General features: G+C 42.1%; 1 protein-coding gene across 4 annotated transcripts in view; it reads left to right on the forward strand.

Annotated features, from left to right (window-relative positions):
* The window catches only part of AKAP13 (A-kinase anchoring protein 13), a 208718-nt gene that overhangs the window by 16741 nt on the left and 166341 nt on the right, over positions 1-25636 (forward strand). For all 4 annotated transcript variants that reach the window (XM_071441287.1, XM_071441288.1, XM_071441289.1 and 1 more), the window contains exon 2: positions 3603-3658. The gene's annotated coding sequence lies outside the window, so the exon portion shown is untranslated. The remainder of the gene's footprint in view (positions 1-3602; positions 3659-25636) is intronic.

The following is a 25636-nucleotide window of genomic DNA, read 5'->3' on the forward strand; positions in this document are numbered from 1 at the left end:
CCACCTTTAACAGCCACTGGTAATGCCACATGTCCCTTGCAATGTGTGTAGGAATCTGGAATTGCAGACTTGTGTGACAATGGAACTGCTATTGAAGTTTTCTATTGCCTTCAGCCACAGGTAGTCCAAGTGTAACTACTGACAGTACAGATGCTAGAAACTGGGCATCTGTACATCCATACCCAGGCTATGAGAAACATAAGGTGGTCTTTAGAAGTAGAAACTTTTAGGTTTTGGGGTTATTAAAAAAAACCCAAACTGACCTCCAAACCCTGGCATCATCACAACAACCAGCTTTGACTTTGCAGAAGGGGCCAAGTAAACCTGTTCTTTTTTGGCTTTCCTGAAATTGTCATATTTGTAGAGTCATATTTTCACTGAACAAAATGAGTTGTGTCCAGCACTGTACCCAGTGGGCCTGGGCCTCTGGTTGTGGTGTTCTGTAGTCTGTCAGCTTGAGTGGCAAGAGTGTTCAGACTTGTTCTGACTCCCTTGCATCAGCTGTAACATTGCTGCAGTTGGGGCTTTATTAAGCTGAAAAGACCAAGGAAAATCTCCTGCATGCCTCTTCATTTCCTTGTGATGCAGTATCAGCTCTAACTTTCCACTGTAGGTTCCTTGGACCTGAAAAGAAGGGAGAAATTTTGGGTGGACTTCTGCTTGTTTTTAATTAAATATTGGTGTAACAAGAGTTGTTTTGTGACGAGAAAGACCCAACAATCTTACCAAACATGCAGCACAGGCTGTCTTGTCATCCCATTACATTCCCACTGTAGGAAACACTCTTTGTGCTTTGATAAATTTGTCCTTATTCATAGTGTGAAACTGCAAATTAACATGTAAAATTGCTTTTCTATGTTGGAGATCTATAACAATTTGTTGTCCCTTCATATTTGTGTTGCAAAGTTTCTGTGAACATAGGGGAGCAATATTACCTTACTTATTATGGGGGGAATCTGAGATTTGGCAGCTTTTTCTGAGGTACCCATTAAATCTGAGCATTTGCAGAGTTTGCTGTAGTTTATGATTGAAGTTGGTGGTTACAATAGACAAGATCCCACTGCAGCACAAAGTGGGGAGAGTGGGTGCCAGCTGAGCTTTGCCTGTTTGCAGATATGTCTGCAGAGATGCAGGCTGGGGTGAGAATAGAAAAGAGGGAAAAGAGGCTGCTGTCTCCTCATTCCCTGATTCTTTGATCACTGAGAAGAAATTATATGACCACTGGGCAAACTGATCTGTACAGTTTGTGCTCAAGTTTTGTCTAGTATATATAAAATAACCTAAAGGAGGAGGTGGATCAAAATAAACTCTGGATTTTGTTGTAGCTTGATGCTGTTTGATTGCATATGAGTATTCTGCTAGGCAAGAGTTAATTTGTCAGCCTTGTCCCCATTTCCATAAGTACCATTGATACTTCACCCTCCCTGTGGTGACCTGTGAACCATCTCTGCTGGGTCTTCATGCCATTCTAGATTTGGTTATTCCCTCTTTCTGCCCAACAGAGATTTACCATCCTTGTCTAATTCACACTGGTGCCTTTAAGTTTTCCCACTCACATAATAGTGTATTAAAAAAATTATAATTTTTGCTTGTTTTTATCTCATTTAGCATTGTCAGAGGGGAAAACAGTTAAAGACTTGATATGTATTTGGATTGGATGGAATAATGATGAGGTATAGCTGAGTTATTTTCTTTCTTTTAAAGCTGCTTGTGGTTTTCTGCTGTGGGTATTTTGATTCTTGTTTATTTTACTCCTCCATTTGGAGAAGAATAGTCTGGGAGAGGGGAAGGAAGAGGGAGGGTTTACCCCTGTAACCATCATTGTTAGCCCTAACTTCTGGTAGAGCTTTGCTGCTTTGGCTCGACCCCTTTAAACTTGAGAAATGTGTTTTTGTTTGCATTTCCATCTTGTTGCATTTAAAAACTATTCTAACTATACCAGATTGTTTGAACATTAATGGGGGAATGTTTTTCAGAGAACTTGATAGAGTTTCCAGGCAGCTTTTCATCCGCCAAGTACTGTACTGGGCTCTCACTGCTGAGGTTTTGCTTGGTTTGCTCTAAGAATCTGCAAAGCAACTGTTCAAAATTGCTGACACATGTTAAGTAATGTGGAAATCACCATCCTGCCCCATTGAAGTCTGAGAGTGCTCATGTCGACAATGAGAACAAGATCTGACCCTGAAAATGATATGTGAACAGTCTCAATCTGGAGACCATTTCTAGTGTCTTCCCTCTGACTCTGGCTAGTTTATCCTTTGCTCTTAGGTATTCTATTTTTTAAAAACTTATTTACTCAGTCTCCTAAAAAATACCACATTCTGCCTTGTCCACGTATTTTTGAATTATTTAATTTAATTATTATTTGATGATGCCAAGTTCAGAGTAAAATCTCAATCCTGTAGTTAAGTATCAGGAGAGTTAATGCTACTTCTAACAATAATGGTAGTGGTATAATGCTTATTTAATAAGAAATCCATCATCTTGTACCTCCCTTCTCCAAACCTCTAGTTTTCAGCTTTGGAGCAGCTGTAATCAGCCTGTACAACTTCCCTTCCTCCTCTCATGAATAAATCCAACTACCTTATCTTCTCTATCAGAAACTCTTCCCTGGCTTCAGCAGCCTCTGGAGGAGGGTATGAAAGGGGCTTTCACTGCCTAACAGGAAGCGAAATGAATGGAGGAACTTTTGATAATGCCCCGTCTGTCTGAGCGGGGGATCAGCCCGACTAAATTGCAGCAGATTAGTGAATGATAGTGCTTCAGCTGGGGCCAGAATTATAAGTTTTTAATCTTGGAACAAGCAATGATTTCTTCCTCCTAAACAGTGGTCAACTCCCTCTATGATTTGGAGGCTTGCAGTCATCCATATTCAGTTAGTTTGGGTGTGTGGTTTCTTTTTTTTCTCCCCCCAGTCTGCATTCATGAGTCTCAACAAGCTTTTGGGTTTTTTGGTAGCAGTGATTGTGGTAAAACCTGTCATGGCCACATGCCATTTTTGCCAGTAACTTGTACTTTGCTTTAGATTTTTATGCCTATAATGAGGTCTTGTATTTCCCAGCTTTCTTAATATTGGTATGTGTTATTCTGCCTCAGTCTTTTGCAATTAGCTTTGGGGTGGTTTGGGTATCTTTTTTATAAGAAGCATTTTTGTTTCTGGCCATCTTCAGCCTTACTCTGTGTGTGAACATGGGTGACTCCTTGATTCCCACCCCACAACTTGGTCTAGACTTTCTGATAATCCAGCTCAGTGGGAGGGAGAGATGACTGAAAATCTAAATGGGGCAGTTCAGCTAATTGCCTTAGGCCTGACTCGTCTGCTGGATAACACTGGTTTTATTGCAGCCCAACGTGATTGACATTTGGGGAATTGCACTGGTATAATGCTGGCAGCAGCAGTGAAAAATCTGCCCTATTGTTTCTCATACATTCATTGTCTGAGGAAGAGCTTTTTGTTACAAATAACTATCATCAGAAAGGCAACTAATGGAGGGAAGTTACCTTTTCTTTAAATCATTGGCTTTTCCAATTCCTAAGAAAAAAATATGAGTGAGAGTAATATCCTAGGTACTAAAACTTTGCCTTCTCTATGTTTTTTTCAGGCTTTTTTTTCTTGGATTTTATTACTGGAAAACTCTCTAATGACAACTTTGCTTAGGTAAGTGAAGCAAGATTTTTTCCTGTGGATTTTTTTAGAATCACTTCTCCTATCTTCTTTTGCACGTTGGGCTGAAATGTTGAGCTGCCAGCCAGCTGTGCTGCCTGTGCTGTGGTTAAAGGCTAGAAAGATGTTGTAAACAAAAGTGGGGTAATGCCTCTAATATGACATAAGGACCTCATTTATTCATTGAATCAGATGAAGTGGACGTTGTGCAGAATAATGAAATACAGGTTATATCTGCATATTACTGTATAATCTCATCAATTTATAATTTTTTCAAGAGATGCTCTGCATTTTTTTTCCACTGGAAGGTAAACTTGTTGCTGTCACTTAACATCATTTTGTGATGAAATGCAACCTTCATGCTTCCAGTCTTTTAGGTACAGCTGCTCTTCTTCCATGCCCTTCTCCTCCCTCTTACCCTTAGGCAGGAGCTTCTGATATGGAAAAATCATAAAAAACTTGAAGAGTTTTATATTTTTTTAGCCCAAAAGACAGGAGAACTGGAACAGATTTAACACCCACTTTTGATCTTTGAACCCCATCTACACCTCTAAAATGCAGATTCCGCATAATTGGTCATTGACAGGATCTGAGTGTTGATTGAAAGCACCTGGTCTTGTCTCTTTCTAAATTCTGTCTATCTTTGGGGCATTCTGAGCACAAATCCAGTGCTGTGGTGCCATGGATGATGGGTGGAAGAGCTAAATGTGCTGCTGTACCAAAATGTACTGTTTTCCTTTGTGGTGGAGAGAAGACCTAATTAACCTCTGATGCAAGACAGGAAGTTAATCCCTAGACATACAGATAATTTGATGTGTTAGCTGCAGTTCCTTGTGGATCCTGGATGAGGCCAAAAGCAACTGCAGTGTTCAGGTAGGAATATAGCATCCTAACATCTACCATGACAAAAGTGCTGGTGCTCTTTGCAAAGTGTCTGTGAAAGGCTTTTCTTTTTTCTCCTATCTCTGCTTTCTGCAGTAGCCACCCTCTCTTCCTTTTGATGTCCTTCCAGTGAATGGTCAGCACAGCAGCTTCTTTCCTTGAGATGAGAGACCTTGGTGAAATAAAATTGATTGGAGATTTCTGGTTTAAGCCAATCTGCTTTTCCCTGGTATTTGTCCTTCTTCAAGGAGGACTTTAGGAGACTGAAGACAGACAACTGCAGAGAGGCTTTTGAGTTCCCTTTAGTTTTCTTTTAGGTAGCTCATTGGGGTTTATCTATCTGCCATTCCTTTGCCAGGGTGCTGAACTCAGGGTATTTTGTGTGGTGTAGCTTTTGTTTTTTCCAGAAACACATGGGGATGGGCTGGTGGACTCCAAACTGTGAGTGAGCCAAAAGGTGGAAAAGTCCTTAGCAGAACCCTCTGAGACAGATTGGGATCCAGCACTGCATTGCTCTTGAGACATGCCATTGCAGTGTGCTTGAGGTTCCCCCACGTCTCCCTCAGCTGCTTGAGCAGTGACTAATTTGCAGCCTGAGGCTGTATTTGTTGATGCCACTGCCTGTCCAGAGGATGGAGAGGACTCTGCAAATGAGGGAAGTATTTAGGCATCAGTTTTAAGTCCTTTTAACACTGTTTATTAGACACATCTATGAATATATGCAGACTGAGCTAATAAATAACCAGGGAATGGTAGTTAAGAGGAAAGGGCATAATTAATTCTGTCATGTACTCTGTTTTAAAGTTGGGTCCAGAGCAGTAATGTGTTAGGCTGGGAAGGTAAACACTGTCATTATTCAGCAACAAAACATGTACAAGGCTGACATTGTTTTCCTCCTTTTGATATAATAATTTTTTTGCAGTGCTTGGAGTATCTTTGGTGGTCTTTGGTGTGGGGGGAGCCTGATGAAGCCCCACCCTTTCCAAAGGGTCAGTGCTCCTTTATTTGAGTTGAGTTTTGTACTAATGCTGCTGTGCTGACACAGAATGTGTGCTGTTCCAGAAAGCTCTTACTGTTTGCTGTGGTTGGGGTGCTTGGCTGGAATTCCTGCAATATAGTTTGGAGGGAGGTATTTCTGTTTCATCAGGTGATCCCTTTTCAACTCCCCACGCTGCAGTGTTATCCCAGGTCAACTGTACATGGCACATAGAAAAAAAATCTTTTTTGTGCAGATGCTGTTAAAAAGCCAGCATGAGTTTACCTTGTATATACATCTTTTTTTTTTCTCCTCCAACTATACCAGCATGCAGAGAAAGGTTTGACTTCAGCAAATGCAGTTTTCCATGGTCCTTCAAGGTTAATGTGTTTGGATCTTTCTTAGTGGGGAGAAGGATTTGGGGAGTCCTCACTTTGCATCCTAAAGCATCTGAAGTTGCTGTGAGAATGATGATATATTTGCTAAAAGGAAGAGTTGTCATGGTAAAAGTTACTTAAAGCAAGGTAGTTAACTTTTCAGCATGCATGATAAATAGTAATTGGAGAAAAAGCTGACGAGCTTGTAATTTGAAGTTCCCCCTGCTTCTGTTACTCATAGCACAGCCTCTTTCCTTTCCTTCATACCTCTCATTTTAGCAAATTTTTTGATGTATAGTTACACACACAGAAAAAAAAGCAAAGATTTAATATACGTATTTCTATCTTGACTGTGCCCCACATGACCCACCCTGGATATCAGATCACTTGAGTTTGCATAAGTGAAGATGTGTGTATCCAAACTGGGTTGGTGTTGTTCAACCCCTCAGTGCCTCTTTCTGTTGAGTTTCCTTACAAGTTTTGCAGCTCTAGCTCTTCCAGCAGAAGTCTTGGACAGAAAACACTCATGGAGACACCCGTGGAATAGCTGATGCAGCTCAGCAGCCACCTCCTAAAATAAGTGGTGGAAGGATGCCTGTTTCTCTTAGCAGTATTTTCTTTGGAAGATGAGCATCTCCTCAGCATGTCCTTGGCTTCTGTGTCTCCCTAGCAAGCTGCAGCACTGAATACTCCTTCTTCCACTGTTCTCAGCTCCGTTTAAAACTTCTTCATTCAAAGTATTTCTGTGGTCCTTCAAGGTCTGCTCTGTCTGATTGCAAAACTCCCAGGAATTTGGAGAGGGAATCCTTCCTTTGGGTGGATTGAAAGGAAGTTGCGTGTTGTCAACTTGCACAAGGTCTTTCTTCAAAGTATGAAGTGTTTTTTAGGGAGAGAGATCTCTTAAAAAATTATTAGCCCTTGGTGGGTGGCATGAGCAGCATTGACTGGAGGGGCAATTGTTCTGTGATTCATGTGCTGTTTATTTTGCAGGCAGTGATGTTTTTATATTGCTGAGGCAGATGGAGGGATTCCCAGCTCCACAATCATGACCCTGGGGGAGAGGAGCTGGTTTTAGGTTTCACCACTTGGATGATGAGGTTAGCCTGAGACAGAGATGCATCCCTGTGTATGGAAATGGTCTTGGCCCAGATCTTGTCTGGTGATGTAAAGCCTGAGAAAGGACCAAGAGGTCAGCTTCAGCTTTTTAAGGAATGTGATGTATGGTCATTCTGTGGCATGTGTGGACTGCTGCTTTTTTATTTCAAAAAGGGTAAAAAATGTGCTTGTAAGCTTATGTTTTTTTTTTTTTAAACACACTAATTAGAGCTACAATTAGCACTAAAGTAGAACCTACTTTACAGCTACATAAATATTTATATCTCTGATACTGAAACACTAATGATAAAGAATCCCAAGAGGTTTTTTCATAGCTACAAAGCAAGGAAGATTTCTCCCATTCTCTGCCTCTTAGAACCTTTCTTCCACTTCACCTACTTCCCTCCTACTGAGCTAAACAACATTCTCAACCTGCACATGCTGGGACTTTATTTTTATTTTTTTTTTTTGCATCTCTAGCAGTCTTGAGTAATTACTCTGCAGTTCTAATGCATGTTACAGAAGGGAGCTCTTCTGCTTCTGTCAGTCAATGGTATCTAGAAAACTGAAGCTCTGAAACCAGCTAAAATGAATAGAATCTTGTTTCCTCTTTGCTCACATGGGCACTCACTCACTTCCCCATCTGCTTTGACTTTGAAGACTGCTGAGGTTCTTCCTCTGTCTGACCCACTTGGCATAAGCTAGAGAGGATTGTCTTTCTTCAATAGCCAAGTTTATAGGGCTTCAGTTTGTTCGTAAATAATCCTTAGAGTTTTGAGTGCTGCCTTTCTCCTTCTTTGCCCTTCAAAACTGACCTGCTGTCATTTGTGTACAAACTGGGGGAATATTTTTTCAGTCTATAGATGGAGGAGAAGATTTGTGCAGTCATTGGACATGAGAGGCTGTAAAGTGTGCTGAGATTTCACTCAGGATCCATGATTTTGAGTACTTACCCACTTTCAATTTGTGATCCCAGCACAAAAGAGCATCAACTGTAGAGGAGGGTTTTGCTCTGCTAGTCCTTGTACAAACACAGTTCCAGAGTACAGAATACAGGACTTGGGTATGCAGAGGCATCTCTATAGGAATGTGTAAATATTTAGTGTACTTCAGAGAAGGACAAGGTGTTGCTCTGCCTTTGCTTTCACACTGAAGTACCTGCACCAGTAATTGGTTTGCATGTGTGAATGGTTATTTTAAGGTAGCATTAAAATTCACTTTCAGCTTTACTGAAGTTCTGCAGACCAGCCTCTCCTGACTGGAGCTTTGAGGCCTTGTGATCTGCATGTGGTCCTTCTGGCTCTTGGTAGCAGGAGATAGCAACCCTCTTGTGGAAAGATAGGCTGTAATTTTGTCCTGCTTTGAACATGTGGGATTTTAAGTATTTCCTATGTGATGCATTACTAGTATAAACAAACTGTTTTGTTTAGTGTAAGCTCTTTATCCTGATAGGATTTGAGACATCTTATAAAGCAATCACTGTAAATTTAAAACTAATATTTGGCATTATTTAAATAAACATAAATCAAGATAGTATACAAACAACACAAGTTCCCAGCCCAGGGACCTGAAAGACAGACCTACTTGGATGTAGCCTGTGCACTTTTTGTCCATTTCCCTATTAAATTTAAAGCATTGTGCACCTAATTAATACCTTTTAAAATTTATGTCAGTGATAAAATGGATAAATATTGCAATGGACGCAGATTTTAGTGCTACAATTACAGAATAGATGTAAAAGCATGTAGGGTAAGTAGATGTTTGTGCAGTCTTGTGGTGCAGCATCTTTGCTGCCCTGGTTGGTTTGATACAGAGGATTCAAACTGAAGCCTTTAAGCTGGAAAGGGTAAATTACTGTTTGGTGTGTTGTAAAAGGTCTTGTAGACTGTGGGAGTAGATGAGTTATTTGAAAAACATAATGCTGGAAAGAAATTGCCATGCCAGACTGTTAAATTTTATTGCTGTGTTAATTAGATAGGAAGAAGCCCCTTATTTTATAAAGTTTTCCAACTCAGTTGAAGCTCTATCACATTAGATGCGACAAGTGAATGATCAACTCTTGTCTGGGTGCCAGGAGCCTTGTACTTCCAAATTAATTGTGTTTTTATGAGCCAGTGTTAACTTTTGGAAAAATAAAGCTTAGGCCTTGGAAAAAAACAGATGCTGATGAATATGGGAGGGAATGGGGAAAAGAATATTGTGTTCCTGGTAATGAGGTGACCTCTGGTGCTCTAATTTCACTTACCAAGTAGCTGTTATGTTTTGTATATAAAATGTAAAATTTTGCCTTTGAGGAGCTTCATTTTAGAGGGTGGAGGAGTTCACAATCCTTTCAAGGCCTGGTAATCCAAGAGGGAATTCAGTATCTTCATAGATGGAGATGTGTATGAGGTTTTTTAATTCATCAGGCTTTTCAAAAATGTACAGATTTGCAGATGCGTGAGGGACTGGGGGGAAGCCCTTGCCTCTAAGTGGTGGTAAAATTTAAAACTCTTATGGGTATGGCTCTGATCAACATTCATTTCAATGTTCCCATAAAAAGCTTATGACTTGGCAGGGTTTCAAGGACTGGGAAGAAAAAAGCTCTGTATACAACATGTTTTATTAATGTTGAAGGAGTAATATTGCTGTATTTCAGTCTGCCACTGCATAGAATAAGTTCTTTTTGGCTCTTGTACACTTTGGCTTTTCACTTGAATAAAACAAGGTGTGACTTCATATCTGCTTTTTCCTAGTAGCCTTGTATTAATCAGGAGTATACATATTTCCAAGTTTTGGCTAGGATTCATCCTTTTTCTTTCTAATTCTCCTGTGTTGTAGAGTGAATTCATGATTCTTGACCCTCAACTGATACTGTTAAAGTGTATTTGCATAAGCCTTGATGTTAAGCATCACATCCCACTTACTTGTGATGACTTTTTGCCCCCTTTTAAGCTATATGTAAAGGTGAATTTGAAATTAGGCAGCTGAGAAAGAAGTCATCTGTTGAAACTTGGCAAATGTGGTTGAACTAATAAAAGCAAATCTAAAAAAAAATATACTTTTCAGGGAAATCAGTACTGTAAAACACAAGCTTTAAGATGAAATTGCTGAAGTTAATTTGCACAGCCAAAGTGCAAGAAGAGGCAGATAACACCAGTCAAGCACAAAATCACAATTTACAGGCACATAGTGGTGTTACTTTGGTAAGGTTACCTCTGTGTGGGGCTTGGCTGGTGATCAAGGCATGGCTCAGCATCGGGCACGCTGTGAAGCAGGAGTCTGGCTTCAAATCCTCAACACCAGCCTCTTTCAGAGAGTGCTGTGCTGCCTGGCAGTGGGACACAGCCTGGGCTCTGTGAGGCAGGAGGAGTTGGGGTATGTGACTGCTTAAAAGCAGATTTTATTCCCTAAGTTACTGCACGGGGTTTGGCTGGAGTAGAGGTAATTTTTTGTATAGTAGCTAATATGGGGCTGTGTTTTTGATTTGCTCTGGAAGCTGTTGATAAGTCAGGGATGTTTTGGGTACTGCTGAGCAGAGTTTACACACAGCCAAGGCCTTTTCTGCTTCTCATCCATCCCACCTGTGAGCAGGATTGGGCACAAGGAGCTGGGAGGGGATGCAGGTGGCACAGCTGGCCTCAGATGGTCCAATGGATATTCCAGACCACATGGAGCTATGGTCAGTGTATAGAGCTGGGGGAATAGGAGGAGGATGTTCAGAGAGATGGTGTTTGTCTTCCCATATCATCATCATGTGATGGAGCCCTGCTTTCCTGGAGATGGCTGAACACCTGCCTGCCCATGGGAACTGAGGAATGAATTCTTTGTATTGCTTTGCTTGTGTGCAGCTTGTGTTTTACTTATGAACCTGTTTTTAAACTCAATGCATGAGTTTTCTCACTTTTAGCCTTCCAATTCTCTCCCCCATTGCACTGGTGTGGAGTGAATGAGTGGCTGTGTGGGTCTGAGCTGCTGCCTGGGGTTAAACCATGATAACTATCATACTGTTGAAAATTGACATAGTTATATCTCAATCTTATGCTTCTGATTTGTGAGTACTGTTGCTTAATTAACAACTGTGAAGCGCTTGGAGCACTTTATAAATGCTGGAGGATTGTAAAATATTGCATTTGCGTGTGCACGCTCTTAAACGCGGAGATTTCCACATTTCCACGCTCCTGCTGCACGAGCGCTTGGCTGAGTCACACAGGCTCCTCCTGACCCAGTTCTCTCCTTGTTTGCTCACTCCTCCCATTTGGCCCAAGCCATCAGCCTTTTACATGCCCACCTTCCTGTCACACATTTGTGAGTCTGTCCCTTGAGAAGCAAGCAGTTCTGCTCCACAAGTGTTCAAAGGGAAGAGGGGGCTTGGAGCAACCAGATCTAGGGATAGATGCTCCTGCCCATGGCTGAAGTTGAACTAGGTTTTTTTTAAAGGTCCCTTCCAACTCAAACTATTCTATGACCTCCTCCATAGAAGCACCTTTGAAGGTTATTATCAGCCCTTGGCCTGTTCCAGGAACGCTTTTCCCCACACCCATGAGGTTGGGCTCTGGTTCTTGGCAGCAAACTAAATCTTCCGTCTGTTTCCTTCCTTGTCTCTCTCCCAGGCCCTGCACAGAGGTTTGGCAGGTGCCCTTTAGGGAAACCATTTGGACTTTGATTTGCTTCCCCAGAGAGGAGGTGGGTGAGCCTTAGCTGCTGTTCTCCCTGTGGTGCTCATGGGGATCCCTGGAGCTGAAGAGGAATTCAAGGGCAGCGGGCAGGCTTGGACCGGGGCTGCAGATGGATGTGTGCAGGTGCTCCCTGTGGCAGGGACACAGTGAGAAGGTGCTTTTCCAGGAGAGCTGGGGGAAGGTTCACTTGGAGCTGATGTGCCTGTTGTGGCCAGGGGCAGTGCTCCTTCTGCACAACCATGCTGTAATGGCAACTGCTGCCTTTGTGCCTCTATCTGACCCATAAACATTTTGAAAATTTCTTTGATATTCATCAGTACTAGAGAGCTGAGACCCACCCATGAGAACATGATTTGATTAGTTATTTGAAGAAGTTCCCACTTCTCAGATCAGAGTAGGCTGGATTTTTCAAGAGTATGTTTTTGGCAGATGAAAACAGAGCACTGGAGTGTCTAACAAGAGATGCAGAAATCCCAACTGCTTCACCAAGAGTGAAATCTCTTTGGAACCAAACTGGAGCTCCCTGGGACTTGCTGGTGTTACCTGCAGTGCTTGCACCAGCACTAATGGCTGGCATGCTCTGAAAGAGGGAAAGCTCATGTAACTTGGTCTGCCGAGGCAAGGCTTTAATTCAAGCGTGGATAAAGCAAGGAATTTGATCAGGCTTCTACCATCGGTCACACTTTGAGCTGACTGAAAAGGAGTAGAGCTGAGTTGTGGGACACAGGGTTTTTCTTGTGAAATCTGAAGATTGGCAGATCCATGAAAAATAGGCATGAATAGCCCCCATCAATTGCCACGTACTCAGGTTCAGCTCTTTGCCATTACCTCTGTGCAGTGAGCTCGTGGCATGGATGGTATGGAAGAATTTAGTTTTTCTTTTTGTCTTGTCCTGTCAGCCAGTTCTCTCAGCATCTCTTAACCTTGGATATTTATGGCTTGAAATAAAGTGTGTGTTGAGTTGCATTTAATCCTAAATTAGGTCTATACTCAAACTAGCAAAGGATGAAAAATTCTGTTATGCTGGAGCCCTTCTTGGGGAGTGGAGAGGGATTCTGTGGGTTTTCTTAAAATAAAAATGAGGGGAAGGGAAAGAAGAATAGATGGTTAAGTGGTTTCAGTCACTATTAATGTTTGCCTACTGCAGCAATAACTTGTATTTCACATCTTTTCCCAGGGATGGGAGAGGAAGAAAGGAAATGAGGAAGTTGGTAGTACAGTTTTAGACTTGGTTAGCTCTTGTTCAACTGATGTATGTGTTATAAACCTAAAAGTTGCTTTTATTTATGCTCAGTTGTGCCCAACATTCCTGGGAGTTCTGGAGTTGCAGTCTATTGGAAGATCTAGACTGTTGTCATTGTGGTGTTCACTGTGCAGAAGGACTTGGAAAGTTGGCATTTTTTTTTTCAAATTTCAAGTATTCCTTGGTCCTGGCATTGCTGTGAGGTGTCATGAACATTGTCAGCAATAAAATTTTCTTCTGGATGCCTTTTGCACTTGTTGCTGTGCTCCTTTCCATCTTCTTTCCAGGCAGTCATTACCACCTTCTTTCTTTCTTACTTCATTTTTTCCAGAATTTTGTTTAGCAAGGAATGACATTTTGCAAACAAATCAAACCTGGGGTAATCTTAAACTTCCGAGCTGACCTTGCCATGAGTGGAGTTTTAGAGGGGGGATGATCTCAGTGAGGAGGTTATCACATGGTCTCCTGTGCTGTGCTCAGGTCCATGAGCTGTGTGTCTGCCACTCACTCACCTTGGCTGGCTGGAGCTGAACTTGGCTGTTTGTGCCTGTTTAAGAAGTTAATCTTTCTGAAAGGCTGAAAGCTGCTTGGCCTGGTGTGGTTGCCTCAGCTACAGGAACGTAAACCAGTAATGCTGGGGAAAACAGAGGGATAAACATTTGCTGCTCTTTATTTCCGTGAGGAGTTACAAGAACCTGGGATACATTGAGTGACTTGGAACAATTTTTATTTGAGTGCTGGCTCTGTCATGACCTCTGCACGTAATGAAATAAAGTACTCAAGCCTTGCAATGCAATAAGGAAAATCTGTTAAGATTGTAGTTCCTTTACATCAGCTGACCTTGGTCTGACTAACAAACCAATTTGGCTTAATCCTTGTTTTTTAATTAAACATCAGATACTTGAAGGCATAAGTTACTGGCAATTAATCAAAGCATCTAGGAAGCCTGACCATTGGTCTCTATACTGCACAGGTTGAAAAGCTTGTGCATAGGTTGATACTTTAAATTAAATATATAAAGATGAAAGAAAAGGGGATGAACCTAAGAACCATAAAGCTTGCTTGTTGGTGTTCCTGTGAATTAATTGCATCTGTAGTTTTTGCTGAGCTTATGTTCAGGTTGCACCATGGAATAGTTGAAGTGTCACTCCCTTGGAGGCTCAGGAGTGACATTTACCAATGTGGCCTCCTAAGACAAAGTTGATTAATGATGTAACTGTCCCCTCTCCAGTGAAATCACAAGAGTGTGGGCTCTGCATCTGCTGCTGTTTGCTGTCTCTCCCATCTTCTTCCCAAGCCCTGGAGAAAGAAATAAACAAGATGTTAACCATCTCAAGGTTGGACAGTGTGTTGAGAGGTCACTGGTATTATTTGGGGACTTTTCTGTTTTAATGTACAGTCTTGGAGCCATTTGAGAAACTTTAAAGATCAGGTCCTATAGAGTAGATAAAGAAGATGTGTGCAGATGTGACCCTTGTGTGCATTGTCCCCTTTTTTTGTGTGTGATAAGTGATGCCCCATGAGAAGTCCTCTTGCAGACATATAGGTGGCACTAATAGTGATGCAGGATGATGTTTGCAGACTTTTATGGGTAATACCCCAAAAGTTGGTGTTCTTTCCTGACTGCTGTCAGCATTTATGCTTCTGTGACTTTCTAAGATGTGTGGTCTGTATGTTACTAAAAACATACAGCAAATAAACTTGTCCAGGCAAGAACATGACCTTGATGCACAATCATTACCTAGAGCCCTAGGCTGGAAAGAATTATTAGTGTTGGAGATTGTGGTAAAGAGTCATCTTCCAGGTCGGTCCCTAAATATAGGCCTTAAAAGGTTTTAGCAATGCTTTTGGACTATAATTTTTTACTTGCTAAGGACATAAATCTTGTTATTACAAGGGAATGCAAAAAAAAAAAACCCAAACTTCTTTCAATTCACAGTACATTTCTCATTTTACAAAAGAAAAAAGTGCCTGACAGATGCTGAAGAGTGTACACCTTTTGAAGCTGTGTGGAAATGAATATTCAACTTATGAGCCAGGAGCAAGATGCAGCAGGGATTGTGTGAGAGCTTTGTGTGGGAGGAATTAACTTCCCATGGTTTACATAGTGTAAAAAGAGAAGACCCCTCTTTCCTTGATGGGAGCAGCCCCACTAAAGTCAGAGCTCCTATTCACATGGAGGAAGATTTGCAGATTCAAGTCTTAATTTAGATGTATTTGTTTGTGTAAGGCTGGCTTGGTAATACAGATAATAGAATTTATTAGGTCTGTTAAACTTTCAGATTTCCATCCAGTTTAAGAAGAATTTATTGGAATTTACTGCTTTGAAAAATGAGCCTGTCATTTCCTGAGGAGTAGTAAAGAACACTGGCAAAGATTATAGTGTCTTTCAAGACACAGCAGTGTTTCTCAGTGGTGTTTGTAGGCTGCCTGGCACAGAGAGCCTGAGAGGGCAGTTTTAGTGCTGCTTTAGTGGTGTTATAATATCTAACCAACCCAAGCACGGCTGGTTGAGCATTGGTGGGGGTTCCTGACTTTGTCCATGACTTGGAATGCACAGGAGCAGCAAAGCTCTGTAATGCAATACAGGACGGTGATGGAGTTGGAATTAATTTGCTGGGAGTTGCCTTTTCATGGGGGAATGGGGAGTTTCTGCTCCTGAAAGAGATGTCAGACCCAAAGATCCAACATCAGCCTTCAGACCTTTCTCTAGCAGTACTTTTAGGAGAGTGATGAGTTGGAGAGGGGAATCTCTTCATGTGAAGCAAAGAGTTTGAGGATCCAGAGTTGAGTCCTCAAACTGAGCAAAAGTTACAAAGCAAACTTAATGACACCTATGCTTTTCTGGGGTGCATTCCTTAAGCTGCTGTGGTTGTGAATGTATTGGGTTATACCCATATTTCTTTACTGTGTTTGAGCAAACTCTTTGAATTCTTTACATGAGTTGAACACCTTGCTCAATCCTAATGCACGTGACTGTTTTCTGAACACCAACAACCTGGATGATCATCATTTCCATTTAAGCCACGATGCATTTGGTGACCTTTGAGAAACTTTCTTCTTGTTGCTCATGTTCCACTCCTTGCCCTCTGAAGGGGCAAGGATGATACTTAGTGGTTTTTTCCTCCTGCCACTCCAGTTCAGAAAGGACTGGAAAATTCTCTATCAAAAGTCACTTAAGGATTTTTTGTCTGCCTTAGGGAACTTTCCTTCCTCTGCCTTGCATTGTCTTGTAAAAACAATGTTTCCCTTGGAACACAGTGTACCTGAGAGGCAAGACATGTGCTTATTTTGCTGGTTAATCATCGTGGGTGCTGATGTGGACTAAGTTTTTGAGGCCAACAGCAATGATCAAAGCTGGTTTTCAACAGGAGTGATGCTAGTGTGAGAGCTAGGGTGCTGATGGGACCCAGTTTAAACGGGAAGAAACACAAGCTGCTGGCTTTCAACTTTTTTTTTAAAGGATTATTTTCTAAGGTGATTATATATTAATGCAGCAGCTGGACTGAGGAGAACCCGCATTTTTGGTAGGTGCATAAGCAGCACTGTGCAGTTCTGCCTCTGTGCACCTTTTGTGTTCATTCCTGTCATGTCCCATCCACCCAATACAAAAACCTCTTCAGGGGATGGGAACTTCAGTGGACCTGTGCTGTTTATCCTGACTAAAGGGTTATTCTTGGTGCCTTGTTTTCCCCTTCCATTGCTCTCCTCCAGCCTGCTTTTGTTGAGCTGGCTCAGAGCTGGGCTGCTGCTTGGAGGCAGAAGACATGAAGTAGTGTGGGAACAGTTTCTTGCTGACAGAATCCATGAGCTGGTGATAAAGAGAAGTCCTGATACATTCTTCTGCAGTCCCCAGTCCAGATTGCTCTCACGCTCCCTTCTGCCTTGTGTCTGTGATAATACCCACTCCCAGCAGTCTGGGAAAGGGGGTGCTTTTGGATTGCTTTCATTTGAAAAAAGGAAAAAGGTTGAAATATTTGATTAGGCATGAGAGGTGAGAGTAATGAACATGGTAATGTGTCATTTAGGTATTCAGAGCAATTTGACACATTTTAGACAAAGTGTTGCATTATAAATGTTATTTGCAGTACAACAGGCAGATGAGGGATGTTTTACTACGAGGCAGCGTTGTGGAAGAGCTCAGCCTTATGCTTTGGGAATGAGGCTGAGCTTCTTGGGAGAAATTCTACAAAAAGAACCCAGACCACAAAACCCCCTCCATTTCTCTAGACTTGTAGAAAAGCATAGCTCAGAGGCGTATCTGGGCACCCGCTCTGCTGTGTGGCTCAGACACTCTGTGGTCAGTGGAATCTTTGCATTCTGTTTCTATGTCAAGTGGCCTCAGGCAGAAGGGAGCCCAATTTACCTGACTAAAGGGACTTCAAAACGATTCCTGGTTTTGTCATTTATGTGCATCAGGACTATGCAGTAGAGACACATGCTTACAATGAAAAGAAAACTGAATCTGCATTCTTCTCTTTTGCTTTTTTGTGGGCCTTTTGGTTCATGACTCAAAGGCTCTTGCAGAGGCTTCTGAGCCAAAAATGCAGCTGCATTTTTCAGTCACATGCTGCGTTGCCAGATCCAATAATAGCAACTATTGGGCAAGAGAGAAGAGAATAATACAACCTGCCTTACTGCAATTGTTTGTGGAACCATACTCGTGGGAAGTTGAAGATGATTTTCATAGTGAGCAAACCTTTTTATGAACTTCCTCCATCTCCTCATCCCTATGCATGTGGTGCTTGTTAACACCCTGGGTGCTTGTGGAAATAGCACTGCTAATAAGGGACATCTCCTTGGTTTGTGGTGGAAAACCTGTTACCAGTGACTGAACTGTGAGATATTCCTGGAAGAGCAAGGTCCAGTAGTAGGGGAGAGGGTTTGAATTGCAGCTGGAAAGCATTGAGAAATCCTTTTGGCAAATATATTCAACTGAGAAAACAAAAGCAAAACAGAGACCTGATGGATCCTTGAAGTGGACTTTATTCCTTGTGTTATGGTTCCCAAGGAGTTCACCAGCATGTTTTGCACATCTTCAGTCTCCAAACTGGTGCTCTCGTCTTTCATCTAAGATTTTAGTTTTACATTATGCAATGAGAAAGATTTGTCCTCTTGAAAGACAATGTAAAGAAGAAAAGGAGTAATATTGCGAATCCCTTTAAAATACAGTGGTGGGTTGGTAGTGTGACCCTGTGATACTCATTGTTTGCATCTCATCAGAAGACAGCCTGTAGGCTTTGAGCCATGTGCATTTTTTCCCAATTGAGCAGTTGTGTCCTATGTTGGATCCTTCCCATAGAGTATGGAAAATAAAATATGCTTTTAGTATTTCCCAAATTTATGACAGCACTTGATATTTAGCCCATGTTTTGCCTTTTATGTAATATATATGCTTTCTTACTGCCCAAATTTTGAAGTACTCTTTACAAGCTTATGAAACTTCTTTAATCCATTACTGAAGCGCTACAAACACAGACTATGGCTGTGAACAGTACGAGCTATTGGTGAAGAAAAATAACCATCTTGGAGGCCTTTAAAATAAAGGTTGCATTTTGTTCTACTTTAGAAAGACATTGGCTTGCCACAGTTTCAGCATTGCTTCTTTTTCCTCTCTGCAGATTGTGATCTTTCTTCTTGGGAATATAAATATCATTCACATTTTATTGTTCTTTGTGCATGCTAGTGGAATATGAGGTTTGTCCTGCTGCTGCAACTCCTTGTGTTGGAGATGTTGGCCAGAGAATGTCCCCATCTGGCAGGGGCACATCTGGACCTCCAGCCAAGCAGTGCTGCAGCAATTATTTCCAACAAGGCTCCTGAAGTAAGAAACCAGATGTGCTTGTATTGGGATTTTGGGTGACAAACAAGACATGGATAGGAGGGAATGCCACCTATGTTTAGACCACGCTGTTTTCTCTGTCCTGTTGCTCTTGGCATTGGGAGGGAGGAAGCGTTTGGGGACAGAGCAGTAGCTGAACAAAACAAGGTGAATCAAGGGCAGAGCAAGAAGCTTAACTTGCAATTTCCTTGTCTTTGTTGGTTTAAATCTGACCCTCCACATTGTTTAATGTTTTGTATTTCATTTCCTCAGTTGCTTAAGGAATGGTTGAGGCTGGCAGAGATGCTTCAAAACCATGGTCAGGTGGGGCGTGTAAGATTTGAATCAAGAACTTGGTTTTTACTTCCAGTGGAGATTCAAGTTTGATTTTAAAATAGGTCAGAGAAATTATTTGCTTGTTCCAGTGGTGCAGAGAAACCTTTTAGTCCTGGTTGGCTCATAATTTCGTTCTGTACCCTTGAGGATGAAAAAAGAAAGTCCAACCTCAAGTGTTCTTGCACAGCAGGACCCAAATCAGTGTGTTAGTGGTCAGAGTCTTGCTTGCAGCAGAACTGGATTTGATCTTTTGCTGCATCTCGATGTTGAGCTTTTGTTTCCAACCACAGCAGTTTGCTACTTTCCTCTCCTGGTGCTCTGGCAGTGGAGAGGTGGAATTTGTAAAGGAAAACAGCTGTAGTTCAAGCTGTGGAAAAGTTACTGAAGGCAAATCCCTTGGGGTTATTTGGCTTGGTTTCCAACTTTGAATTTCTCCTGTAAGCGTTTTAGAAATGGGCCTAATCCTGGAGTCATGGGCTTGAGAGGAATGTGAAGATGAAATTCTTCAGCCTCTAACAGAAGCAATAGGACTTGAATGATCCTAATGCTTGCTTTTGACCCTAATGTCATCTAAAAAAAGGAAAGAAACAACCTCTCACCCTCAAATAAATAAAATTCAGTAGGTAGATGTTTATCTCCTCTGGAAACACTGGAAAAACTTCGTTTTTCTCTGTTGCTGTGATTGTCCCCACCTTTGCCATTCCTCCCTAATCACATGCATACCCCCAGCTCATGGGAGGTTTGCATGGGAAGATCTCTGTTGCTTAGGAATTAATCGGCTTCTGCTGGCTGTCCTTCCTCCACCTGAAGTTCTCAGGTGATCTCTTCCTCTTGCGTCACCCCTAAGAATTCAGATGTCAGAAAGAGCCTCGCCCTGAGGAATTTAGAGCTCAGTGAAGAGCCCTTCCTGTAGGTGCCTGGGGAAAGCCCCAGCTTGCTCAGCTGGCTGCTCTCCAGGCTCACAGGGATGCTGGAGGGGAACAGGCACAGGGCTTTCCTTGGGATGTCCCAGTGCTCAGGCTCCTTCTCCCGCACTAGGGAACCCACTCCAGCAGAAAAATAATGTGTCAAAAGAAATGTGGGTGTCAACCTGGCTGACTCTTGATCCAGCAAGCAGCAGATGTGTGGCTGGTGGCACCTCAGGGGTGAGCAAAACCTCCTAGTGGCAACTGTTTGGAGCTGGCAGCGGTTGAAACCTTACTAGAGATGAAATCCCTCTCTGGAGGAGGCTTAGCAACAACCCATAGATGAGCGCCTCTAAAATTTAGCTTTGTCTTCCCAGCACTGATCAGTGTCAGGTTTCCCTGGGTGATCTAAGATCAAAAGGCTGTTTGAGATTTTCTGTGAGGCTATGACTTTCAGTGAAGGGGCATTTTTTTTCACCTGTGGTACCATCCAGTTGGGATCTGGTGGGTTGTCTGTGATCTCTAGCAACCTCTAGTGCTAAATGCATGTGCTGTAGGCTAGCACCCCTTATATTTTTGTTTTGGTGGGGGTGAGAATGATTATTTGAAATTGCTAGGAAGAAAATTGAATGGACATGGGAATGTGTGGTGAATTTCTCCGAATGCTTTTCTTCATCTAAACCCCTTTGTTTAGATTTCTGGGCAGACATTAAATTCTGCTGTCTCTATTTTCTGTTGGTAGAAATGCCAGAACATATTAATTTATCTAAAGCATATTATTTCTTATTGTTTATGCATAGAACACACAAAAGTTAAATTGGTATCAGCACATCACTGCTTTCCATGGCTTAACTCCTTCTAATCCTAAACATGCTGTGAAAAAAGTGCATGTGCCCTTAGTTGCAATCAATGAAATGTATATTGGAAAACCTGTCAGGGGGTTTTGATTACTTGCCATTAAGTTTTTATTTTTGTTTTGTTACCAGCTAACCCTGTTCATTGCTCTGCTGAATGACAGTCAAGTTCTGAAGAAGGCAGGCAACGTCTGACCGAGAGATCAGCCACAATTGCAGGAAAGAGGAGATAGCAACAGTGTGAGGCTGGGTTTGCAAGAGGTGAATCACCACTTGCATAGGTGTAGATAGATAGATAGGCACTTGAAAACCCTACCTGCACATGGAACTGCGGGTAGTGCCTTTGCTTGATTGCTGTGTTGGTGCCTGGGTAGTGCCCACAGTCCTGTTGACGCTCAGGTGCTGTTGCACAAGTGGTCATTTACAGGTGCACTGGGAGAAGGGTGTGTCCTGACAATCAGTTGGCTTTAACTTCTTATTTTTCCTTCACTGAGCAAAAAGCTGCTTGGGGTAGGTAAGGAGGGGGAGGGTGTTCTGCTGGGTGAAAACTGTTGTCTCTGCTGTAAATAAAGGTCCTTTGCTTCAGGGGATGGTTGGGGAAGAAGTCCCTGATGTGCTGGCAGGTACGTCAGCAAAGTTGCCCAATGGCCTGGTGTACCTGAAGTAGGATTTGGTAAGTGATGGTAGCTTCATGTAATTTGTTTTTGTTTTTTTGAGGATGCCTAGCAGCTGGCAGTGAAGTCATCCCAGTGCTAGTTGGGTCACTGGCTGTAACTCTTGATTAACGGGGAGGAGTGTGCTTTGCAGAGAAAATAATGAGTAGATCTTCCTGTGTGAGAAGCACATGGGAGGATGCAGGCACCTCCAGGATTTCACTTTGCTGTGTGAATGCAGAGTCAGTAACAGGCTCAGGTAATCTCAGGTTGTATTTGATGTCAGACTTTGAGACAGAGGTTATATGAGCATTTTCTGACTTGTTTCAGGATTTTTTTTGCTACTGGCAAAAGCTTGCTTCCTCCCCTGGCATGCACTTGGAGTTACATGCCCTGGGCTTTTTGGGTACTGGGAAAATTTGTGCCTTGTGCCAATGCTATTTGATAATATCCCTTGCTTTTCTACTCATAATACACTGCCCTGTTGTGATCTGCCTCTTTAGGAGGAACTTGTTGCAGGTGTCTGCATTTGTAAAGGGGAGGAAAGCTGGCAGCTGAATGAAAACAGTCTTTTTGTTTAGAGGGAGGGAAAAGAGAAGTTGAGCTATATGAAAGCAAATCTGGCAACTTGCTGAAGTGTTTGCAGGGTAAAAGATGCTCTGTGGTTGCATGCTGGTTCTTTCCAGCCATCTGCCTTGCTGTAGTAAATGCAGATCTGTTGCAGCTGCAAATGGCTTGTAACAGCACCCTGTTACCTTCCTTCTGCCTTGGCAAAAGCGAGCAGCAATGCTAACACGTGGAGATGAACAGTTACCATTGTGGATTTTAATAGAATTAATAGTGTATTTTACAGGTGACAGAGAAGTACAAGTATGGCATTAAGAATAGTGACATACTAGTGACATTTTAAAGGGTTTCTAGATAAGGCACAGCATCTCTTCTTGAGGCTTTTGTTTGAACAAGCACGTGCAAATATTGGCAAGCAGCTTCCCAGCTGATGCTATCACTCTTCCTTCCCCATTGCAGTTTTGGTCCTGTCAATTTTCTTATGAGCCCCTTGATATTGAACATATGGATTGGCCATGGCACTTAACTGCTTTTTGAAATCTAAATAATACTTCTCAGCCCTGATGCTGATATAGTGCTTTTCATCTGAGCACTTTACAAAAAAAAAAAAAAGCTAAAATAAGCCTGCTAAGCTGCAATTTGGTATTGTGTTTATTGACATGAAAGTCAATAGATTCTTAAAGAATATTTCAAACCAAATGGTTTCTACCTTAAGGTATATAAGTGCTATGAATAGAAATCGATACTATCTGGAAGTATTTGAGCTTATTTAGTAATAAACTCCATTCAGAAATCTTGAGGGAGGAGCACTCTCTTCCATATGAACAGTTCATGCTGAGTGCTCATCAGATACCTAAATTACCTTATTTGCTGTCAATTCATGGGTGATATCTCTGTTAAAGCTGTGCTCATAATACTTCCTTAAACGAGGCTGCAGCTGGGAGTTAACGTACATGGCACAATGCAAAAGTCACTCCAGCTGTCAACTGAACAGGTTTCACTGGAGTTATGTCATCTCTGTGCAATGGAGTGTTAATGCTGGGAGGAGCAAGCACTACTTGTGAGATACAAGTGGTTGCTAGGACAGGCTTCAGATAAATCTTTTTGAGTTTGAATGTGAGTTCGGGAAAAGGGCTGACTTTGGGCATCTCTTCTCCTGGATGTGGATGACTGCTGCTCAAAAACTGAGCCTCACCTTCATCCTTGAGCTTCTGGTGCAAGGGAGGCAGGAAGGGTGTGTTAGAGTGGATCTCACGTGCTTGGAGTCAGATGATGGCTCTGGGAAAATGGGATGTGCACTATGCAAGTCTGCAGTCTGAACGCTGAATTGTTGGAGCTGTTGTGTAACCCACCCGTAATCTGAGTGCTGCGTTGCAGGTTTTTGTTGCATCATTAAACCTTCTCTTTCATTACTGGTTTAGGACCATTATACAGATCTCCTAATTCATATAATTAAGTGCTGGGCAGCTCCAGTGACATGTTGATTCGAGCAGTGAAGTGATTTAATGTCATGGTTGCTTGGCAAACCCAGGCAGCAGCGGGTGGGGATGGAGACAGCTTTTGAAGAAAGGGGGAGCCATCACTGCTGCTTGGGTGGAGAGGGGATACCATCCAGATTACAGCCATCTCTAAAGCTTTGGACAAGTCATTTTCTGTCCCTTTCTGTCCCCTCCCAGCATTTCTATGTTTAACATTATGACAGAGGGATTCTTACTGCATCTATGGGCTCAGCACAGAGGGACTTCGGGCTCGGCAGGAGCTGCAGTGGGAGACAAGAATATAGATTTGTTCTTTGTATTTTATGCCAAGATACCTCCTTAACATGTAGGAGAAAACCTTGTATTAGTGCATCAGTGTATGTTACATACTGGTGTTTGGTTTCAGCATGTATGTGTTCCCATCCTTGTCACAAGGCTTCTAAGTACAGTAAAAATTTATTTATTTGAATATTTTTGTAAACTGTGTGGAAATGAAGAAGAAAATCAGTTTTGTACATGGGGAAAGTCAGACTAAACAAGTGAATTCTGTAGGCTTCACGACTGGAGCAGGAATGCCTTGCACTGATGGTCAGTTTGATTTCCTTCTGTGGTGATGGAGCTCATTTACCTCATTTAGCTCCATTTTACATAAAAGAATTGAGAAACAGGCCACTTTTACAGTTTTGAACAATGAAAGCAGGGAGATAATTTCATAACCTTGATATCATGGCCTAGCTTTGGGCAGGGTGATGGACCAGACAAGCCTCCAAACTGAAATTTTCACATGAATCTTGTTTCCAACCACTCTGCCTTCTCTCAGAGCCCATATCCTCTTCTGGAATATGTCATCTTCCCAGGAAATGTCTAGCATGTCCTGTCACAACCTGCACCCAATATTTCAAAGAAAATAGGCCCATTCTTTTAAGTGGGGAGCTGTGGTTGTGGTTGAGTGGCATTTTCCTGTGCCTTTGAGGCATTGTTTAGTAGCTCTTGATGATGGCCATGCTGAAGTAGTCCTTGCCTTCACTGTTTGTGCTTCCTCTGTTTCCTGCTCTTCTGAAGGGGGTTTGTTTTGGGCTTTGCCCCATTCTAGCAAGAGGCACAACTCACTGAGACTGTCACCTGAATATCATGGTAGAGGAGAGAGGAAGGAGAAGAATCTGTTGCAGAATTAGAAGTTTTTCTAAAAAAGATTATTTTAGAAGTGTCTGAGGGCTTGAGATGTTACTGAAGCTTGCTGCTGTTTGCTTTGTTTTTTGGCTAATCAGTCCAATACTGGTTCCCAGTAGGAAGGAGAGTAGTGGTCTTGCCATGGTGGTTCAATGAAGTGCTGATCCCTTGCACAGATTTTAAACTGTCCACAAGTTAAATTTTAATATCTCCCACAGACAGTCAGCCATGATGGTCTTGTGGAAACAGTTTGAAGTCCTTATCTTGATCCTGATATGGTTTAACAAAGCTGTCTGGAAAGAAGCAGTTGCTATTTAGGATGAACATGGTGACAGGCTGCAGTTCAAAGAAGAACAAATTTCAGGACCAAGTCCTGCTTTTACTAGTAAAAATGAAAAGATAACAAAAGCATTATTCTTTCCAATTTCTCTTTTGTTCAATTTTGAAGGCTGAGACCTTGTGTACCTTTGAAGAGCACTTGTGCAGGGCCATGTTCTTAGAGGTGAGGGGGTTTTCACTGCTTGCAGAGTCCTTGTGGCACCTCATCTTCTCCTGGGGAAACAAGTTGCTCTGTGCGATTGCCCAAGAGGTGTCTGAGCCCAGGTTGCTGTGCAGAAGGAAGGGAGAGAGCCATAAAGCATCACTGGTCTCTTTGTTTTGCTCCTTTGTTGTGATTGCTGGTGGAATTAAAAACCTCAAACTTCTTCAAAAATTCAAACTTCTTTCAGTTTTGTGCAAGTCTCCAAGTTCTAGAAAGAAAATTTGTGTCTGTCCAGGGCTAGAGTGAGCAGAAAAGTGCTCTTGGTGTGTTGCTTCCTTACTCCCCTTTTAGTCCTTTTACTCCATGGGGCTATTTCTGTTTACAAGTTCAAGGCGACACTGTCAAAAGAGTTTGGGTTTCAAAAGTTAACTTAGTGTATATGAAGGAATATTTGTCTCCCATCTCTTGGTAATCAG

This window comes from Agelaius tricolor, unplaced genomic scaffold (assembly GCF_023055355.1).
Source record: "Agelaius tricolor isolate 1412-34295 unplaced genomic scaffold, bAgeTri1.0.p SCAF_16, whole genome shotgun sequence".
NCBI lineage: Eukaryota > Metazoa > Chordata > Aves > Passeriformes > Icteridae > Agelaius > Agelaius tricolor.